This window comes from Phalangium opilio, unplaced genomic scaffold (genome assembly GCF_054372755.1).
Source record: "Phalangium opilio isolate 3A_F unplaced genomic scaffold, DU_Popi_V2 ptg000118l_1, whole genome shotgun sequence".
Taxonomy (NCBI): domain Eukaryota; kingdom Metazoa; phylum Arthropoda; class Arachnida; order Opiliones; family Phalangiidae; genus Phalangium; species Phalangium opilio.
In genome coordinates, this window is record NW_028324211.1 from 874,561 (window position 1) to 887,164 (window position 12,604).

The 12,604-nt window shown below is 36.9% G+C and overlaps 1 pseudogene across 1 annotated transcript; it reads left to right on the plus strand.

Moving 5' to 3' along the window:
* The first annotated feature begins 11,322 nt into the window (after window positions 1–11,322).
* LOC149622780 (uncharacterized) lies at window positions 11,323–11,971 on the plus strand (annotated as a pseudogene). The gene is made up of 2 exons (XR_016374966.1): window positions 11,323–11,594; window positions 11,664–11,971. The product of XR_016374966.1 is annotated as an uncharacterized LOC149622780 (transcript).
* Window positions 11,972–12,604: the final 633 nt, after the last annotated feature.

Below are 12,604 nucleotides of genomic sequence, written 5' to 3' on the forward strand. Positions count from 1 at the left end.
ACACGAGTGGAACCGGAGCAACCTTGGACAAAAGTAACGACAAAAACAAGTAGACAAACACTAGCATCGAAAAAGAATGACAACAATAAACAGAAGCAACCAATTAATGGCAAGGAACCAGCAAGGACAGAAGTGTATACGCAATGCAGATTAAAATCAATAGGTGAACACTCAACCTATTTTATCAGCGGATGTGAGATGGATACGCAGGAAGACACAATCCGGAACTACTTGACGAAACATGGAATTGAAATGACGTGAGAAAGTCAAAAAATCAGGAACTCTCCAACCGAGCATTTGTTATAATAACAAGAGCGCGTCCCAGAGATATGCTGCAAACGGAATTATGGCCAGCTGGTATAACATGTGCACACCTGACGAGCAAACGTAATAAAGACACGAAAATCTGGGGACAAAAAGAAGAACAAGTTAGCATAAAAAGCGCTAATCCATCTATCAAGTATGTGGTATCAAACTTCGAACCGGGAACAACACCTGAAGATATAACAGAACACCTGAACACCATTGGAATAAATATAATAGACATTCAGCAACAAGAAGAAACTGAGTGGAGCGCCCCATTCATAATTAATACAAGAAGATGCGACCAGGAAAGGATACAAAGCAAGCACACATGGCCGCAAGGGATTAGGGCACGAAGATACATTACTCAACGGAAGACAGCAGACAGACAGGAAAATAAGGAGGCAAATACAAGCAATTTCAACCAACAATGACAAATCCCCGGAACACCGAACTCACACTACCCTAAAGGACTTAGAATTGGACACTGAAATGTGAGAGGAATAGGGCAGAAGCTAGACGATTTAAGAGTGATTCTCGAGAACCATGATATTGGAATAATGGGAATAACAGAAACGTGGATCAAAAACGAGGCACCAGATTTAATATACCGAATAGAGGGCTGGAATCTCTTGCGAATCGACAGAGGCACAAAAAGAGGTGGAGGCTTATGCCTATATCATAAGGACTTTCTAAAAATAGAAAAATATACACCACTGGCAGAACAAATGGAAGACTCTTCATTGGAGGCTCTATGGACAATAGTCATAGATCCAAAGGCCCCAAAATTCATCGTCGGCATAATATATATCCCTCCAAGTGCAAAGCATGAAGCAACAATATACGACTTGAGAAGTCATATACAAGAAATAACCGACAAGTTTGGAGCTGAGATGATATTACTGGGTGACACCAACTGCGATACGATGAAACCAAAACCAGAGCCAAAAACGAAGCTATTAATAACGACCCTTGCGGAATTTAAGCAACTTATAGAACAACCGACCAGAATTACTCTCACCTCGCAGACATTAATAGACCATATATATACGAACATACCCAATAGAATAATTTCCACAAAAATAATAAGAATGAGCATCTCGGACCACGACCTGACAATGATAACGAGGAAAAGAAAATGCCCCAAGCTAATCAAAGAGTTCAAGAGATAAGACAATTAAATAAACTAAATCCTATGTCCTACGTCACGGAATTAAATGACCGCCTAAATAATATGCCAGATAACGCTACGACCCACCAGAAAATAAATAATCTTTATACAATACTAAAGGAAACACTGGACAAACATGCGCCTAAAGGTAGAAAATACATAATAGTAAAGAACGCGCCATGAATTGACGCAAGAATCAAATACATGATGCACTTAAGGGATATATACAAAACTAAATCGAAAGCTAGCAACCGCACGGAGCACTACCGCCAATGCTACGCCCAACAAAGAAACCTTGTCAATAAAACAATCCGAAACAAAAAAAGACCCACTTCATAAATAAGATCAAAAATACTAAAGGAAATAGGTCGCAGGCTCTCTGGAAAACCCTAAAGCCATACATGGAAAATAAAAGAAGCAAACCCATAACAGAACTCCAGAAACACGGAGAGGTACATGTGACGCCACAGAAAATAGCGGAAGTAATGAACACGCACTTCAAACTGTTGATGAAATCATAGGAGCCCAAATAAGGCAAAATGGGATAGTCAAAATACCAACTCCCGACCTGCGCGATCAGACTAGCACTCTAAACTCATTTCAAACTACGACTGAGAAAGAAGTCCTACGTCTTATAGATGGAATAAAGAACAATCGGGGAGAAGGACCCGAGCATCTTCCCCCGGCAATCATTAAGAACACGGGAATCTTGACGGCTAAGTATATAGCAAAGATAGTCAACGAGACTATAGAGAATGGCATATTCCCGGAGCCATGGAAGTTGGCAAGAATAGTTCAGCTCATTAAGTAGGCGATACTAAAATTCCCGAGACATACCGACCATTATTCTACAGGGCCGGTAGGCCCTTGTAAATATGACTTGATACTCTTTTGTAACGTTAAAGCAAAATTCACATGCTTTTACCAATTTTCCTATGTAGATTAACATGGGGTTTTTCGTGATATTTAACCACCTCTAACTGAAAAACTAGAGCGAAGTTACTTTTCGGAATACTCTTAATTTAACATTTAAGTATTCAGGGTGTGCCTTTTGCAAGTGTCATCAAAAACAATTAAGTCTAAGTATGTTAATTTTAGTTAATTACGGAAGTACGGCTCTTGAGTTAAACGTCAGGTTAACCTGTTAGAGCGCTGATACCCATTTCTTCAATTTTCAACCTGATTGAGAACAAGGGAGGGCCTAGCTTTGTGCCTGATAACAAGTTAAGTTGACATTTTCAGTTTGATTCATTCTGTGGAAGTTGAACCTATAGCGCGAGCAGCCTGCGTCCGCGAGTCGCGTGATCATGGAGGCTATGATTTTAAGAAGATACAGGCTCCATGGTTGAACTTGTTTTTGAGCAGTCGACGCTTGTTTAATATTTTGTCGAGCTTGAAGAACATTATTTGGATTTTCTAACTAACTATAACACCCTTAGAAACAAATACGTCGTTATAAGGTCGAATTTTCGTCTAGAAAAGTAATTCAAGTAAATAATTACAGTTAATAGAGGTTTTTATATCATTTAAAGTAAGCTTTTCCACGTTCTTTACGGCCAAGGCTTAAGTTTTATTTTAGTTTGTCTATGTAATATAGTGGTTATAGTGTCTTTCCTATTAAAGATTATAAGAAAGCTAATTTCCAGCTCTGTGCCTCTGTTTTGGAATTACAAAATACGCAGTCTGCTTCGATTCATGCTACAGTGTGTTTTCCCTACAGCAGATAAAATTGTGGTGTTTACGTTAGCGCAGTTAATTCAACATTCTCATTTGAGGACAGGTATAAACGGTTTCATTGTTTGCTAATCTCACTAAAATGCTACTAATTGTGAAGGTGTCTTGTAAAATTCCTGAAACTAAACCATTGTAGAGGACCAGATTATTCGTTAAAACAATTTTGATCCTATTGAATCAGTCATACTGTAATGTTACGTTATCATTTTATAAACTATTTGTTACCAGCAGTGGATTGTTTAATTCATAAGTAACAGTTTTGCTGGTTAATCCAGGAGGACAGTGTCGTTATATAATTTAATTAGGCAATAATTTTCATGTTTACATCACAGATTCTCTCAATGTAACCACGTTGGAAACGGAGGGTTACGTTGTTTGCCATTTTCAACGGTCCACATTGCCGTTTGTTTATTGGTTTAAATTGCTATGAATTGTATAGGTATTTGATTTAGTTACAGGTATTCAAGCTAAACTATAGAATAACATCATTCATTAACATATTGTATAGATAATCTTTATGTTTTCACAAACCTAGCACAGGATATGATAAAGTTGAACGCAATGTGTTGGAAGTAATAAAAACTCCTCTAAACATTAGAATTAAGGTGAATTAATTGTTGAATGTCAATTTATAAGCTTAATGAACACTGACGACAAGTTAATTTCAACGCAATTAAGTGTAATTAACGTGAAATTAAACCAAAATATACTTTTTTTGGATGAAAACTCAGTCTCAGAAAACTCTTAAATGATGTTCTTGATTAAGATTGTATCTACCCTAGCCGTTGGTAAAGCCCCATGTTTTCTCTTTCACACTTAAGCTAATTTAAATTATCTCCAAAGTAACTTAATAGGCAGGAAATTCAAAACTTAGCGTAAAATGAGAATTGAAAACTCCACTAAAAATTGCATATAAGGTGAAGTAGACATTTAAACTCATTTTATAACCTAAATGTACACTGCCAAAACACAGTCCTGCGTTAATTTTAAATCAATTAAATATAATTAACGTGAAATTAAACCAAAATATACATTTTTTTGGATAAAAGCTCAAATAACTTTTAAATAAACTCTTCAATTAAGATTAAAACTACCCAAGCCATTGGTAAAGCCCAATATTTTCTTTTTCACACTTAAGTTCATTTAAACTATCTTTTAAGTACATTAATTGCCGCGAAATTCAAAAGTTTAGGGTTAAAAACTGAATATGTCGAAAAAATATTAAACTGCACTAAACATTGCAATTAGGGTAAAAAATTCAAATAAATTTTAAGCTTAATCCCTTTTAACGAACCACGCTCAAATTAAGATTAAAACATCACAAGGTTTTCGTACAGCCACAGTAGTTTCCTATTTCACTTTCAAATTAATGATCATAATAATGATCGTTAAAATACATCAAAAGCGCAAACATTAAAATTTTAGGGTAATTGCAATTAAAGTTAATATTTTATTGAAACTTGTATTATAAACTAAATCCACACTAGATAAACAAGATAAGCCGTTAAATTAAACTTAATCAAGTATAATTAATGTGAAATTAACCCAAAACTCGAATGTTTTGGGTAATATAATTAAACTAACAAATTAAAATTAAAAGTACACTTATCCTTCACCCAGCCTCCATTTTCCTGTTTAATTCTTACGATTAATTAAATTGTCATTTAAAAGCATTTTTCCCATTTTGAAAAGAGAGCCATTGAAAAGGCGCGATATTTAAAAGTTTTGGGGCAAAATAGTCATTGTTCCGCAAGAGTCAAACAGTCACTACTCTAAAGTTTGCAGTTTAGGAGAATTTCCTATTCAAACTCTATAATAAACTGCAATAACACTAATAAAAGAAGATAAGCCGTTAATTTCAACTAAATAATCATATTTAACGTGAAATCAATCGAAAACAACAGGTTTTTTGGGTAACTATAGATAACCCTTAACTGAAATAACAAAATACGCGAGTTGTTCTTTCAGCCTAAATGTTTTCCTATTTAACACTAAAATTAATTACATTATCACTATAATGCATTAATAGGCTCCAAATACAAAATTTTAGGGTAAGGAATGTGTCAAAATGTAACTTTTCAATTTAAATTTTAATATATCATTAACATAGTTCACCAGCAACAATTTAATCTGGCAACATTCAATGTAATAATGTTGCCAACAAAACCAGGGCCTCTAGCCCATAACTAAGCCACATCGCTAGCCTGCTCTCGCTATCCCTAATTCAATAAATTTTCTTCTTCTGAAATATCACCTAGCATACCAGTCAAGTGGTGGTTATCTTGGAATTTGGGCATCAAATTACAACGTCTAATCTGTTTGGTACACATCAACGTCAACGTAAATGTTCAATGTGATTACCATTGTGGTGCAGACACTCTTCATCTGCCCATGTCTTGCAATAACTTTTCAAGCAACGAACTCATGACGCAGGAAGTCCAATTAAATGCATTCAGAGATTTTCTTATCAAGAAAAAGGGTCCGATAATTTGGTTTCCAAGAATGCCCTCCCAAAAATGCACGTTATGAAGGTTTAAGGTACCATCCCTAAATAGCCTCGTCAGAGAACAGTACCTTTCTAAAAAATAATGGATTGGCTTCAATTAGTTCACGCAAAGGTTTTGCCGACTTAGGTAATCCTCGTAAACATCATGCTCAATTTGCCCTGGTTTGAATACACTGGCATTTTGCTAAGAGACGAGACTAATTAAATTCGATCCTAACTGCTACGTAACGACGATTACTTTTAACTACGGCCTTTTTTCTCGGATCCACAGACAACTCGGACCTTCTTCAAAGTTATTCCCAAAGAAACCTTTATGTGTTCCTTATTTTGTCCAAAGTTTAAGGTAAGGGGTGTTTAAAAATTGGCCGACCATTATTACAATGGTTTTTTACAGCATTTGTGCCTTTTTAAAAGACGTATTGTTACAATTGTAACACTACAGACCTTGTATTCTAAGGGAGCGGTAGCTCCCTTAGATAAGACCTGATGACGGCTCTAATGTATAAGAAAGGTTTTTGGATTGGATTTAACTTTTTTCGTATTAAGTTGATTGTTTTGATTTTTTCTACTGAACTAAAATCCGGGCCCTTAATATGTGGTAAAAATTTCAAGATGATCCATCCAATAGTTTATTTTATAAAGCATAAAACTTAAGACTTTTTTGCTTGGGTTAAGTAATAAAGAAAGTCATTCTAGGACTTACGTCGTTTTACTGCGGATAATCAAATTGGTAGGGCAATTAGCTAGCTTAATTGACATTATAACTTTTGCGCGTCCAACTAATTTAGTTGCGAAGTACAGATTAAATTTAATTAAACAAAATAAGCAATTAAAGATAATTACCAATTATAGGTAATTAAATTTTTACACGAGTCTAAACTATAACATCTGTTTGTGTACAAGTCTACGGAATCTGTTTAAGGGGTAAGTAAAAGGTTATGTAGTTGCTCTTCAAACAGCTAGTGTCGCAAAAATCGTTTTGCTAAAGTACATTTGAAACAGCATAGATGTCTCTGAAACTCAACTCTTCCCCGCGGCTATTTGGGGGGGTTGAAGAAATATAAACACCTGGTTCCCCATTCACCCCCATTGTGGCACTTAGTAAAAGCTATAGGCGGTCAATTTCAAAAGATGGGGTTCTTTCAATAGCATGAATGCAGCAATTTACGTTCAAGAAACGGACAAAGACAAGAACCTGGCAAAGAGTCGAAGACTAGACCTAACCATATATAGTTGGTGAGCGCCTTAGTTTTGCCGATAAACGGCCATGGAAAAAATGTTTTTTTCAATTCCAAAAGGAAGGTGCTCATTTACTATATAGTTATTGGAAGTACTACACTACTTATTTTAATAGGTATTTGACAAAAAAAAGAGAAAAAACAAACAGACACAGCACTTTGAGGGATCCATTTTTTCAGGTGTCGGGAGTCCATCACGCAGGAAGGTTATGGACTTCTGACTTTTTCAATTTATTCATAAAATGTTTTAACCAAAAAAAAATAGCAATACTTCTTCACCCTGTTTCTGATTATGGATGAAGTTTCCTTTTTTCGGAGACTGAGTGATGTCGGAAAGCGGTTGTCTCTTTTTAGCCATATCGTAGTATACGATAGGCTCTTAGTTTGACCCGAGCCGTAGTAGTAGTACTAGTAGTAGTCGTGGCCGGAGTTTTCGCTTTCGTTATCGTCAGATTTTAGCTTAAAAGAAACTTTATATTACCACAACCCACCCATAGGGTTACTGGGCTCGGTTAGAGATTTAATTTTAATTAAAATTTTTTCAGGTCAGACCCGGGAATCGAACCCGGGACGCTGGCGCAGTAGACAAACATTCTAACCACTAAACCACAGAGACTTGATAGAAACCTCGAGTTTTTTATCATTTACTTTTATCTCTAAAATGTCGGGGTGATGTGGGGTGGGGTACCTCTTAATCTGTGGGGTCGGATACTTTTGAATTTTTATCTGTGGGGTCGGATACTTTTGAATGTTTTTCTGTGGGGTCGGATACTTTTGAATTTTTATCTGTGGGGTCGGATACTTTTGAATTTTTATCTGTGGGGTCGGATACTTTTGAATTTTTATCTGTGGGGTCGGATACTTTTGAATTTTTATCTGTGGGGTCGGATACTTATGAATTTGTATGTTTGGGGTTTTTATATTTATTTTCTTTTTATGTATGTGCTAATTAAATAGATAACGATTTTCCCCGTTACCTACCGCGCTCATGTGTTTCGTTCTCGTTCGGTAGCTATCGTCATCTATGTTATGTTTGACTGGAACGTTTTGGCGGTTAATTCAAATGTGGGTTTAGATAGAGCTAACATAGTGCTAAATGAGCGTTATGCGTTTGATCATTTAGCATTACTAAAGGTAATTCGAGGGGATAATCACTAAAATGCGTAATCACTATAAATAAACTTTCTCTTTCAAAAGTTTCTGGGCATAAGTCCTTGTTAGAAATTTATAAGATGCGATAAGTGTGCATCGGCAAATTCGGCATAAGTCTATGTTGTAAGCTCATCGAGGGGATTATCACTAAAAACTATCTGTTCTTCGATTCGCCGGAATATTAGAATTAAAGCATAAGTAAATTTATACGTTTATAATTTAATCACTGTTTAGAGAGTAGGGGATCGAGGTGCTATTCACTCTGATTTTATGCACGGTAAATCATTTAAGCATTGAAAAAGATAGCGCTATTCACTCATTAGGGCAAGGTATAGAGGGGTTATCCACTCATTAGGGTAGGGTATAGAGGGGCTATTCACTCGTACGATATGGCTACTATTACGAGCCATTGGGCCGTCTTGTTCTTATTTACTTTTACACTTTGACTGGAAGATTTTTGTTTTGATGCACGTTTATCTATAGCTAATTTTACGGAAGCCGGCTCACGTATTTCCCGAGAGCGTGTGAAACGAGGGTCTATGATTTCTGGGAGCATACATTCTTTATAGAAAGAGTCCAATTTTGGCAAAATTTTGCTCCAAAACAAAGGGTCCGGTAAAATTCTTTCTATTTCCATTCCTTTGGTAGTCCAGATAATGAAATCGCAATATTTTCTGTTCGATATATGCAGCTGCGCTTGGACTTGATAATAGTAATTATGGTTACGTTTTAGTTTCAGTGTTCCTTCAATATTTTGGGAACAGAACGAAGACAGAGATTTAGGGGCATCGAGTGGATTCAAAAATCTAGCTGAGTTGGGGCACTTTACTTCCAGAAGACCATCATTTCCTACAAGTCCATCGGGAGAGGCTCCGAGGTATCCTCGTTCTAAGTCAATAAATATGCCGCAGTTCGTCACGGTAGTGTCGCGCATCCGTTCGTAATCTCTTATGGCCACTTTTTCTTTAGCTTTGCCCCACTGAACAGCGGAGTTTGTGAAAGGTTTAGGGTACAAGATATTTTTTACAATGCGCCTCTTACAAATGGTACCGAAGTTGGATGCCGTAATCCTTCTAGAGCGTTGAAGTTTCCACTCTTCACTGTCACTTTGTTTAGATGTACGCTTTTGAATTTCACCTTGTTCTTCCACAGATACACTTACTTCATTCAAAACCTCAATTTCTCGTCGATTCATGTCCTCTTCCGTCATATCGGGCTTCTCAGAACTTTCGCCATAATTTTTCTCGTCGCGAGTATCCACGTGATTCTTCTTATCTTTCGTGGCTTCCAGCTGTTTCAACAAGCATTTTCTTTTCCAAATCTTTTGATTTTGTGACCTAGAAACATGTTCTTTGACCGTTGTCGAGGGACTTCGGTTCGTGAAAGTCCTTATGGCTTCCGCGTGCCGCCTTCGGCCCATCTGAAATTGCAGTCCGGCTGCGATGCATCTCGTAAAATACGATACCCTTCTATTATAACATATCTGTTTTCCGCCAACAGTCTTTGCAACCAATGACATGTAGTTTTCTGCCAAGTTATTGGTTTCGTCATCCAATAAAGAGAAAGCCAAGTCCTGAACTCTTTGTGACGATTCTAGTAATTTCATTTCGAGAGCTTTGCTTAGGAGACAAGTACGGTTAGGGCCTTTCTTGGTACAAAAATATTCCCGAAGGTCCTGATGTCGACCAAACACGTGATTGTGCACATTTCGAATATCTTTTCTAAGTAGCTCGGCGTACTTTTTATACACTTTCACCAAATTTAACTCTTCATTCTCGCAGCCCTCTGTTTTATTTATATATTTTTTCATTTCTTGGGATACATGCTTGATCGCGGATCTCATACCCTTACCAAGTCTTACAATCCTCGGCTGCGAAAGAGCTGTTTTATAGACAGCTTGTTTTGCGAGAGCATATATCTTTTTCCGGTAGTTTCTAACTACGTGGTTCGCGCATTCACTTTTTTTAATTTTGTGGGCGTATGATACATTTTCTTGAAGTTTAATATAAACCTAGGAATCACCATCACCGATAATGGTTCTGTATTGTATGCCGTGCATGGCCTCGCTTTTGTTAAAGCCTTCGATTAGGATGTCACTTTCCATAGCAGGAGATGATCCGTACAAATTCTTGAAACACTTATGTTTTGGTATTTCTTTATTTTCGCTATTCATGGAGCATATGCAACAGTATTTACTTCTCATTGCGATAAATAGCAGCCCTTTCGTTCTCGCACCAATAATGCAGGCCACACCACATTTCGCGGAATAACGATGCCCGTGGCTTCGATGAGACCACCCGCCATCAACTATAACTGTGACATACGGAATTCCATCCTCAGAAACGTCTCCATTATGTATTGCCAACTCCTTTTCCACTTTGCCAGTCTCAGACATTTCTCAGGCAAGAACATTTTCCCAAAACTAAACAAAGGGTGAAAGTGGTATTGATATTCTACAACTAATGGTATCACTTTCGTAACTCGATTACTGTTTTACAAAATGTGTGATAAAAATAATTACCTCTCCCAGTTCCTGCTCTCTTTTCAAGTACGTTGGTTTACTCATATTTGCATTCAAAGTTCAAAGTTGATATAAGACCAATACGAGTCTCGTTTTCAAATTCAAAAAAACATTTTTGGTTCTTCTTGTAAGTTTGAGTTTCCAGTGACCGAATTTCAGATATTATATGACCTATTTCAACAATACGATATCCTTTTAAAATAGGAAGTGAAGATAATTGTCCACGATTTTCAGTAATATTATGGGTATTGCTCGTCGCATGTCCATTATCTTGGTGGATTTTGGTTTCAGTATCGGAAACAGTAACGAGACATCTTTCAGTTTCATTCTCTTGATTTTCTTGAGTAGGTGTTGGCATAAAACCGGCTTCTTCGTTTGATATCGACTGACTGAAACTGAAACTAGCTTCGTCGGTTGATGACTGTACGAAACTGGAGTAGTGAGAAAAGGGGGGTCCTAACCCAAGAACCACCATGTTAAACCTATGGAGTTTTCCAGAGTACCACCATGTTATTTCCCATAGGGAACCCATACTATGTATTTTCTATGGTGTTCCCGTTTTTTATGACGTAAAGATCGGGGGGGGGGTGTTAAAATGGACACGTTTGATTTCCTGACCTATAAAAACTAAAATGTAGGTTATAAGTATTAGAGGAGGGGATGTGATTTAAAAAGAAAAAAACCCCTCTGGGAATACAAGACATAAGAAAATTTATCTCACGATTATGTATAAATACCATCCTACTCGAGAAAATGGGAAAATTTGTATTTACACTACAAACGTTGAAATGAATACGTTGGAAGTTGTTAAGCTCTCTCAAGAAGCGATTATTCCAACTAGAGGGTCTGCAAATTCAGCCGGACTTGATTTGTATTCTCCTCGAAATTATGAAATTCCTGCTCAATCAACTATGTTGATAGAAACAGATCTTCAAATACGTGCTCCTTCAAATTGCTACGTCCGCATTGGTATGGTTTTAATTCCCGAACCATCATCCTAAAAAGGGGTGTATTTTTAAAGTTAATTAAATTTTTCAGCCGGACGTTCGGGTTTAGCGTTGAAAAACTCAATTTCCATCGGAGGTGGAGTTATAGATCGAGATTATACTGGTAACGTTGGGGTTATCTTATTTAATCATTCAAACGAGATGTTTATCGTTGAGAAGGGAGATCGTATTGCTCAACTCATTTGTGAAGTTATTGTGTCCCCTGTTTTGTTAGTATGTGAGGTAAAACTACGCGTTTTGAAAACAACTTTATATTGGAGTATAACCTTATTTTCTTCCCTCAAGTCTCTCGAAATGACTGCCAGAGGGATGAACGGTTTCGGCTCAACTGGAAAATAACGAATTTAAATTCATACGAGAATCTAATAAAAAGCGTCCCCCGTTTTTTTTATGATGTAAAGATCGGGGATGAACCACTTAAAGGAAAAGTTCAGGGTACCTAACATTAGACCTTAAATTAACAGCCTCGTTTAGAAGATATCGAAATGATTAATAAAAAAATTAAAATTTCCCAAATTACGATTAAAATCCAATTAATTGACCCAAAAATTGAATACAGCAGCCGCGCCATTTTTTAAAGTCACGTGATAAACTCGCACACACGCCGTTATTGGCCAAATGGCTAGCGAATAGGAAAGTTAGATTTCTCTACTGCAGACGACGATATTTATTGATATATTCAAGGTTGACTTTCAGCATAGCCCACTCGATCACGCGCATCACGACGTAAGCTGCTCGCGCTATAGAAGCCCGTTCAATCGGCCAAAAAGTGCAACTTTTGGGTTCTTGGCGGGAAATTCGAAGTCAGCGAAAACTAACATTAAGTTCTATGGGAGGAGGTAGGTTTTTTGACCAGATCCTCTGTCCTATTGATCGAAATTACCTGAAATTTTAATTAGACGTGTCTTTTGACGTGTTTTATTATTCTAAAAGGGATTCAAGCTTCTCGAGTGGATAGGTTTTTTAAAAAAA